This window comes from Colobus angolensis, unplaced genomic scaffold (genome assembly GCF_000951035.1).
Source record: "Colobus angolensis palliatus isolate OR3802 unplaced genomic scaffold, Cang.pa_1.0 Scaffold120, whole genome shotgun sequence".
In the NCBI taxonomy this organism is placed as follows: domain Eukaryota; kingdom Metazoa; phylum Chordata; class Mammalia; order Primates; family Cercopithecidae; genus Colobus; species Colobus angolensis.
The window spans coordinates 281,575-291,328 of NW_012113142.1; positions in this window are offsets into that span (position 1 = coordinate 281,575).

The following is a 9,754-nucleotide window of genomic DNA, read 5'->3' on the forward strand; positions in this document are numbered from 1 at the left end:
GATCAGGCCTGGTGCGGTGGCTCATGCCTGTAATCCCAGCACTCTGGGAGGCTGAAGTGGGCAGATCACTTGAGGTCAGGAGTTCGAGATGAGCCTCACCAACATGGTGAAACCCTGTCTCTCTACTAAAAATACAAAAAATTTCCTGGCCGTGGTGGTGCATGCCTGTAATCCCAGCTACTTGGGAGGCTGAGGCAGGAGAACTGCTTGAACCCAGGAGGCAGAGGTTGCAGTGAGATGAGATCTAGATTGTGCCATTGCACTCCAGCCTGGGCAACAAGAGCAAAACTCCCTCTCAAAAAAACAAAAAACAAAAACAAAACCCATCAGATCACATGAGAACTCACTCACTACCATGAGAACAGCAGCATGGGGGTAACCACCCACATGATTCAATTACCTCCCACCAGGTTTCTCCTCCACCACATGGGGATTATGGGAACTACAATTCAAGGTGAGATTTGGGTGGGGACACAGCCAAACCATATCAGACGCACTGTGTCTTTTTCATTTCCAGCACCAGTTAGACTTGTCACCTTGCGTTTACTTGCATAATTCTTAGATTGCTGCCAGTTTCCTGTTCGGTCCATAAGCCCCAGCTGACTTTGGTCCACCATTGTGCTACCAGAATCTAAAACAGTGTCTGGCATGTAGAGGGCTTCCAAAAATGTTTCCTGAATGAATGAAGAATGTCTCTATGTCTTTGCACATGCTGTTCACCCTATCTGAAATATCCACCCTCCCTTCCATCCCCTGTCAGTACACCTCTGCATCCTACAAGAACCAGCCCAAGTGTCACCTCCTCTGGGAGGCCTCCCTTGATGCTCTAAGCAGACACATTGTTTCTGCAGCATTGTGACCATGGGCTGGAAGAGAGCAGCCTTGTCACCTTGCACTACAGTAGCCTGGGGCATAAAGATTGTCTAAGAAATTATTGCAGTTTCCATATTTTTATGCAATAAGGAAGCCTACTTCCAGCATGAACCCAACTTAGAAAATACTCTCAGCCAACATTTCAGATTTCAGCACAACCCTCCATCAGGGTGCACGGCATGAGGACTTTGCAGACCCCAGGGGCAGAACCTATGGGCCTAGATGAGAGGGAAGGGTTGGAAGCTGTGTGGGGGCCCACAGCATGGGCTGCCCTACAGAGGCGAGTCTAGATGCTGCTGCTGATGCAGGTCTGATGTGTCAGCACAGAGACCCACCCTGAGCCCTGGAGGAGTCCAGCCCAACACTTAGTGGCAAGGCGTTTACAGAGGATCCATTCCATTGTAGAGGGAGCACGATTTATCCTTGTAAATAACACCTACACCACATTGATGTGTGTCTTCTTTGGCACAGCCTTGCCACCTCTACACATGGGATTTCAAAAGTGACTGATTTCTCAATGTAGAATCCTGCACAATGTCGTTTTGGACCAAGAGATACTTTTTTTTTTTTTTTTTTTGAGACAGTGTCTTGCTCTATTGCCCTGGCTGGAGTGCAGTGGTGCGATCTAGGCTCACTGCAACCTTCACTTCCCAGGTTCAAGTGATTCTCCTGCCTCAGCCTCCCAAGTAGTTGGGATTACAGGTGCCCATCACCAGGCCTGGCTAATTTTTGTATTTTTAGTAGAGACAGGGTTTCGCCATGTTGGCCAGGCTGGTCTCGAACTCCCTGACCTGAAGTGATCTGCCCACCTTGACCTCCCAAAGTGCTGGGATTACAGGCGTGAGCCACTGAGCTTAGCCCAAGAGATTAATTTTATAGCAAAAGGTCCACAATGGATACATGGCGATGGGATCCATTGCTCCTACCAACAACTACATCTGCCGGAAACAGTCAGCCTGGATGACCATTAAAATGGCTTATTAAAGGCTGAGCTAAGGGGTCAGTTGGAGCTTTCTCTGTGGGGTTTGGAGCTTGTATTAAATTAAAATGTATCTGGTGGCTCATGCCTGTAATCCCAGCACTTTGGGACCCCGAGGAAGGAGGATCGTTTTGAGGCCAGGAGTTCAAGATCAGTCTGGGCAACATAGTGAGACCCCCATCTCTAAAACATCTGTATAAAATAACTAGGCATGTTGGTGGATGCCTGTAGTCCCAGCTACTCAGGAAGCTGAGGTGGGAGGATTGCTTGAGCCCAGGAGTTCAAAGCTACAGTGAGCCATGATTGTGCCACTGCATTCCAGCCTAGGCAACAGAGCAAGACTCTGTCCCCAACTCCCTGCCTCCAAGAAAGTACCTGGGATTTGTTTTAATCAGATATGGCGAGGCCAACAGGTCAGGAGACGAATGCCGTGAAGGAAAATATTTTTACTTACCCATCCCTAGAAACAGGAGGCCATGTGGGGCCACTCAGGGAAGTACTGGGGTAGGTCAGTGGGGAGAGGCGGAGGGGGAACGGGGCAAGAGCCTTCACTGTGGTTTGTGCAAGAAGGAACAGGTGAGGCTGGGGGAATGGGTTGATTGGGTTTGGGATTGGCCAATTTGAGTAATTTCAGCAGCCTCCAGGGTGTAGGGGCCAGTCCTAGCAGTCTGATGTCTGGCCCGGGGATGCCGCGGGTCGAGAAATATTATCTCCAAGAATGCAAAATCCAGATGGAGAAGGTGCTTGCGTTTGGGCTCTGGCTTGGTCAGTTTGCATACCGAAGGCGTGCTAGCACTCGCAAGAAAGTGGTTCACCATCTCTAGGAATTTGCTAGCACTGGAAGGAGCAGTTTCTCCAGGATTAGCAAGGCCCCCAGAAGTCAAAGCATCATAAAATACAGACAATTTAAACAAATATTACTGATACAAGCTACCTTCTACCACATGCCATAAGCATTGAACCAATAGTTGATGCACTGTACCCCAATAGCTGTAATTCAAAGGCTCCCGAAGCAAGGACTGACCCTTCCCAAATCACTCCGGGTGACCCCAGTGGCACCAGACAACCCAGTTTTCCAGTTGCCAGAAAAACACTTCCATTAGAAAACTCACTGAAACGGGCCAAGTGCGGTGGTTCACAGCTGTAATCCCAGCACTTTGGGAGGCCGAGGCCGGTGGATCGCTTGAGCCCAGGAGTTTGAGACCAGCATGGGCAGCATGGCGAAACCTCGTCTCTAGCAAAAAAAAAAAAAAAAAAAAAAAAAAAAAAGTTAGCTGGGTTGTAGTGGTGTGCATCTGTGGTCCACGCTACTTGGGAGGCTAAGGTGGGAGGATTACCGACCCTGGGAGGCAGAGGTTACAGTGAGCCATGACGGCACCACTGTACTCCAGCCTGGGCGACTGAGTGAGACATTGTCTCCAAAATAGATAAATAAATAATAAATAAAACCATGAAAAGCTCCTCTGAACCTTCACCTGTAAATGTGTATATGTTATATGTCACTTTGGGTTTCTTGTGCCAGTGAAACAGAATTCAAAGGAAGGAGCTGCCATACTAATGGGGGTCATTACTGAGTATTGTGAGGGATCTGAATGGCTGCCGCACAGGGGAGGTAGGGAGGAGTCTGTCTGGACCATGTGGTTTCACTGCGAACCCCATGAGCCCAGCAGACCATGAGGATCTTGGTGCATTCGTGCCTGGCGATAATGGTGAACAGGGGGCAGTCATGCCTGGCAGATAACAGGCAACCAAAGGCTGGGGTCCCTCAGGGATGAGGGCTTGGGTCACCCCAGCAGGCAAGAGCCTTGGACCATCTGAAGAGCTGGCTCAGGGTGAAGGAAATCTTGCATGGGTTCTCTCTAGAGGGGACTGATGACAACTATTAATTATGGACTTGGGACCAGCTGCAGTTGCCCGGAATGTAGCTGGTTCCAACACATCTCTTTATTCACTCTTTCGGTAAGTCATGCCTGTCCACTGTCCCGAAGACTCAGTGCCACTGTGGGCTTGGGGTGGGCACACATGGATCTGAGTGGTGCAAGGGGTGGACTGTAGCAGACACTGTCTGGTGCTCTGAGTCACTTTCCATTAATTTCCTTCTGATTTCTGCAGCAGCAGCGGTGGTCAGTTACAGGCAAGCGCAGGCATGCAGGGAATGTCCCACATCAAGCATGTGACAGCATCTTTTCCCTCTCTGGCTCAGAGTCCTTTCAACTGCAAGGGTCTGTTGAGGCTATGAGCAAGCTCTGACCACAGTTGTGAGGAAGTCATTGTCCTCAAGGGACACCCTCCACCTCTGGGAGTGGAGGAGCAGACGGATACATGCTCCAGGCTCCTTCTTGCAGAAGGACAATTCTGGGAGACGTTCTATACTCTTTGCAAGGGTTCCTACAGAATCAATCCCCCTTTGCTGAAGCAGCAACCATGATAACTCACCCTGACGTCAGCTTTTCCTCCTTCCCTTTAACACTCTTGTTCCTTCTGTCTGTTCCTTGAGGTGCCTCCCAACTAAACTCCCAACTCCCAAGACCTTGTCTTAGGTTCTGCTTTGAAGGCCTCCAAACAAAGGCACCCCCGTGTTTTTGTTTGTTTGTTTGTTTGTGACTGAGTATCGCTCTTATTGCCCAGGCTGGAGTGCAATGGCACGATCTTGGCTCACTGCAACCTCTGCCTCCCGGGTTCAAGCGATTCTCCCACCTCAGCCTCCCAAGTAGCTGGAATTACAGGCATGTGCCACCATGTCCGGCTAATTTTGTATTTTTTAGTAGAGATGAGGTATCTCCATGTTGGTCAGGCTGGTCTCAAACTCCCAACCTCAAGTGATCTGCCTGCCTCAGCCTCCCATAATGCTGGGATTACAGGCATGAGCCACCGCGCCCGGCCTGTTTGTTTGTCTTTTGAGGCAGGGTCTTGCTCCGCTGCCCAAACTGGAGTGCGGTAGTGCAATCATAGCTCACTGCATCCTTGACTTCCCAAGTTCAAGTGATCCTCCCACCTCAGCCTCCTGAGTAGCTGGGACTACACGTATGCATCACCATTCCTAGCTAATTTTTTGTTGAGATGGGATCTCACTGTGTTGCCCAGGCTGGTCTAAAACTCCTGGCCTCATGGCTGGGTGTAGTGGCTCATGCCTGTGATCCTAGCACTTTGGGAGGCTGAGGTGGGTGGATCACTTGATGTCAGGAGTTCGAGACCAGCTTGGCCAACATGGCAAAATCCTGTCTGTACTAAAAATGCAAAAAAAAAAAAAAATTAGCCAGGAGTGGTGGTACATGCCTGTAGTCCCAGCTACTCGGGAGGCTGAGGCAAGAGAATCACTTGAACCCGGAAGGCAGAGGTTGCAGTGAGCCGAGATCACACCACTGCACTCCAGCCTGGGTGACAGAGCAAGACTCCATCTCAAAAAAATAAAAATAAAAAATAAAATTCCTGGGTTCAAGTGATCCTCCTACCTCAGCCTCCCAAAGTGCTAGGATTACAGGCATGAGCCACCGTGCCTAGCCAAGGACACCCTGTAATCAAGCAGTCCTGGTGAAAGGGCTGGGGTGGCCCAGGGCAGCAGGTGTCTGGCCAACAGTTTCTAGTGTTTTGTGACTGCTACTTACTGACACACATAAAAGAGACAGTCATACTGGTGCGTACTGGTGGAATGTCGACTCTTGTCTTCAACAATGCCGAAGTTCAGGGTTTAGTAAAAGTATTTAAACAGGGCGTGGTGGCTCACACCTGTAATCCCAGCACTTCGGGAGGCTGAGGCGGGTGGATCATGAGGTCAGGAGATCGAGACCAGCCTGGCTAACATGGTGAAACCCTGTCTCTAATAAAAATACAAAAAATTAACTGGGTGTGGTGGCACATGCCTGTAGTCCCAGCTACTCGGGAGCTGAGGCAGGAGAATCACTTGAACCCAGGAGGCAGAGGTTGCAGTTAGCCGAGATCATGCCACTGCATTCCAGCCTGGGCGACAGAACAAGACTCCGTCTCAAAAAAAAAAAAAAAAAAAGTACTTAAACTGGGCCTGGTGGCTCCCACTTGTAATCCCAGCACTTTGGGAAGCTGAGGCAGGAGGATAGCTTGAGAACAGGAGTTGGAGACCAGCCTGGGGCAACATAGTGGGACCCCTCCATCTCTACAAAAATTACAAAAATTAGCCAGGCATGGTGGCATGTGCCTGTAGTCCCAGCTACTTGGGAGGCTGAGGTGGGAGGATCACTTGAGCCAAGGAGGTTGAGGCTGCAGTGAGCCATGACCATGGCACTGCACTTCAGCCTAGACGACAGAGTGAGACCCTGTCTCAAAAAATAAAAATAAAAATTATAAACAGTATTTACAGGCCCGAGAACTGTGCAGGTCAAGCCATTCATAACTAGTTCTTTCATGTATTCATAACATTTCAAGATAAAACCTCCATTTGGGTGATTATCTGAATGGCTGAGGCCTATGCCACTGGTATACAGAGTATGCCTCTTGGTAAGTGGTCTCTCTTTCCCTAAATGGGGCCTCAGCCAGAAATTTGTCTTGTTTGGTTTTGTTGGGTGGTCAGGTTGTGCCAAGCATTACATATGATGCTTGAGTCATAATCACGTTGATAACAGAAAAAGAAACCATTTATGGGCCCTTCCTGTACTAAGCACTTCACATGCAGGATCTTGTACTGGAGAATTACTCTCCAAGGTAGCTATTGCTGTTACTTCCAATTTCTTGATGAGGACACTGGCTCAGAGAGGTTAAGTAACTTGTCTGGGGCCACTCAGCAGTTAGGTGACACAGCTGGTATTCTTGCCCTCTCCCTGGGCTGTCTTCTTAGTAGCGCCTGTGAGCTCCAGCCCAGAAGAGATGCAGTCATGTCCGCTCACATCCTATTGGCTGGAACTGGTCACATGACCCCAGGTGAATTGGGAAGGATGCTGGGAAGTAGAGAAGAACGTGGCTAATTGGTGAACATTTGCTGCTCAGTACCAGATACAGCCGGGTGCAGGCAGGGCTCTGTAAGATGTGGTCATCTCTGCACATTGATTGCCATGCAAGGCTCGACTCAGCATCTGTTGGCCTGTGTCTGCTTCTCCAACCTGTGCACACACAAATGGGACCAGCCCCCAGCATCCCTGGGAGACTAGAAGAGGCCTTGAACTCCACTCGGGATCAGCTCTTCTGAATGCAGATTAATTGCTGTTGATGTTCTTTGGACATAATTTTCCATGAGACAGGATCATTTGGAAACCCATAAATACACATTCAGATGCACGTGATGGATAATAAACTCGGCTCCAGCGAGTCATTTGAGCTGCCATAAATCTTGTTTGCATTTTCTTCCCCGGTGCCTGTAAATCAGGCCCTATCTCTGCCTTCTGGGTCCTGGTGGCCCCTACCTGCCATCCATTACGCTGCAGGTGGGGCATCCGACAGCCAGCCCCACACGCCACCCTCATGCCCTATGCACATCCATCACGTGGCCAACCCTGTATCCTGCCACCCTCCTGGGGGGCCCAGGTTCCCTGAAATTTTACTTGTCTCTTGTGCTTTTCCGAATAGCAGCTGTCCCCTACCCCCAACATCACAGATTACACGAGCCTGATTGGGTTTTAACGACATGAAAGTTTTGAAAGCAAACTGGAGCAAGCTGCTGCTGGGTTTCTACCCTCTCCTTGGCCTGTGCCCCTGTGAGCTGTTTTGTTTTCAACAAGCCAACCATGCAAAGAGCAGGCAAAACCTTGTGGGGTTTGGAATCAGACACGGTGGGCTGCAATGGTTCTGTAGTTAAGAGATTTCAGCCGAGTTCTTTCTCCGGGTCTCAGCGTGCTCATCTGCAGGATGGAGATAATAACCCCTACGTCCTCGGATTGTATCTCAGTGTAATAATACTCAGGTAATCAACATTAGAGAAACCCCCAAAACTCAGTTGCTTAACCCAATATACAGGTTTGATTTTTGCCCCATTCAAAATCCAGTATGGCAGCTTCCCGCTCTCTTACAGCTTTGTTTTCTGGAGCTGATGACCCTCTAAGATCACCGCGGCAGGAGAGGAGAGAGACAGAAAAAGGACATGGACTCCTAACTGCTCCAGCCCAGAAGAGATGCAGTCATTTCTGCTCACCTGCTATTGGCTGGAACTGGCCACATGACCCCAGGTGAACTGCAAAGGCTGCTGGGAGGTAGAGGAGCACGTGGCTAATTGGTGAACATTTGCATTCCTCCAAGACTGGTTGTGAGTGTTCAATCACATGCAGTTCTCGGGGCAGGGCACCGAAGGGCTCTAGCAGAGCCTCCAGATGTCAGAGATGAGTCTAAAATAAGATTGGCCGGGTGTGGTGGCTCATGCCTGTAATCAGAGCACTTTGGGAGGCCGAGGAGGGAAGATGACTTGAGGCAGCCTGGGCAACATGGTAAAACTCCGTCTCTACTAAACTACAAAAAATTAGCCAGGCATGGTGGCATATGCCTGTAGTTCCAGCTACTTGGGAGGCTGAGGCAGGAGATTCACTTGAACCCGGCAAGTGGAGGTTGCAAAGCTGAGATCGCGTAATTGCACTCCAGCCTGGGTGACAGAGTGAGACTGTCTCAAAAATAAAATAAAATAAAATAAAATAAAATAAAATAAAATAATAAAATAAAAATAATAAAATAAAATAAAATAAAATTTTGCCTGTGACCTGCTGTGGGCTGGGCAGCAACTCTTGTTCCTTTGGAATCCAGGAAGGACCCAGAGGCACTGTTCCTCCTTTCTCCCTCCTCCTACCCTAAGGGTGAAATCTGTTGCTTATCCTGGTGGAATTCTCTTTTTCCAGCTCCCATTCTCAAAAGCACCCCATAAAATACCAAAAATAAACACCGTGCATGGCTTCCATTTGGGGAGGATTTGTCTTTTTCCTTTAATACTTCTTACCACGACATACCAGCCTTTCATCTTTGCACGCCTGGGTCCATGACCCTGGGAGGCAGGCCAAAGGTGGTGTGTGCAGCCTCTTGGGTCAAATGAGGACTTACCCCTCTGAATGCTGAGGAAAGCACAGGGGACTGTCTGGAGGAGGCAGCACACAGTGAACAGACAGGGAAACGCTGGGTCTGGGCCTGGAAGGATGCATAGGAGTTTGTTGAGTAACAACATTGAGTGTGTTCCTGGCGGAGGGAGCAAAGTGTGCAGAGAGATAGGAATGGGAATGGACTGGTGTGTTCTGGGAGCAACTGGAAGTTCAGGAAGTCTGGATGTTGGGGTTCCTGGGGATGGAGAGGCCAGGAGGACTGGGTTGTGGAAGACCAGACTTTATCTCCAGGACAGTGGGGAGCCTGGGAGCAGCGCAAGTGGGGACGTCCCCAGACACCTGCTCACCACGGCCAACTTTTGTGACAGCACTGAATCTTGTACTGGTGGCAGGGTGGCCTGTTTTCTCCCCAGATTTCACTTCCTGGGCAAAGGCAGTCTTGCAAGAATCTGAAAGGAGGCACCACATAAAATGACTTTTTTTTTTCTTTTTTCTTTCTTTCTTTTTTTTTTTTTAGTAAAAAGTCAACAGTTCCGTGATCTTTGTAGAAATTAATCAGGAACACATGCGTTCTATTTTTCATAAATTGCAAGGGATCAAAAGGAAAGGAAAATGCTCTTAGGGTAAAAGACAATGGGAGTTCCATCACCAGCTGGAACACCCCACACACTGTCTTGGAGTGGGGGGCCTTCCCTGCACCCGGCGTCCTGATGTGCATCCCTGAAGAGAAAGTATGGGCTGGGCATGAGATACGGGATGGGCTTAGATACAACCCAGACCTGAGAAGCTCCCAGGCAGGAGCAGGGGATCAGGCCCAGCAGGGGCAATGGTAATCTCTGGAGGGACAGCCCAGGGCCGAGGGAACCAGAGAAGGCCTCTAAGTGTCTCAGACACAAGAGGAGGAACAATTGGAGAGGAGAAC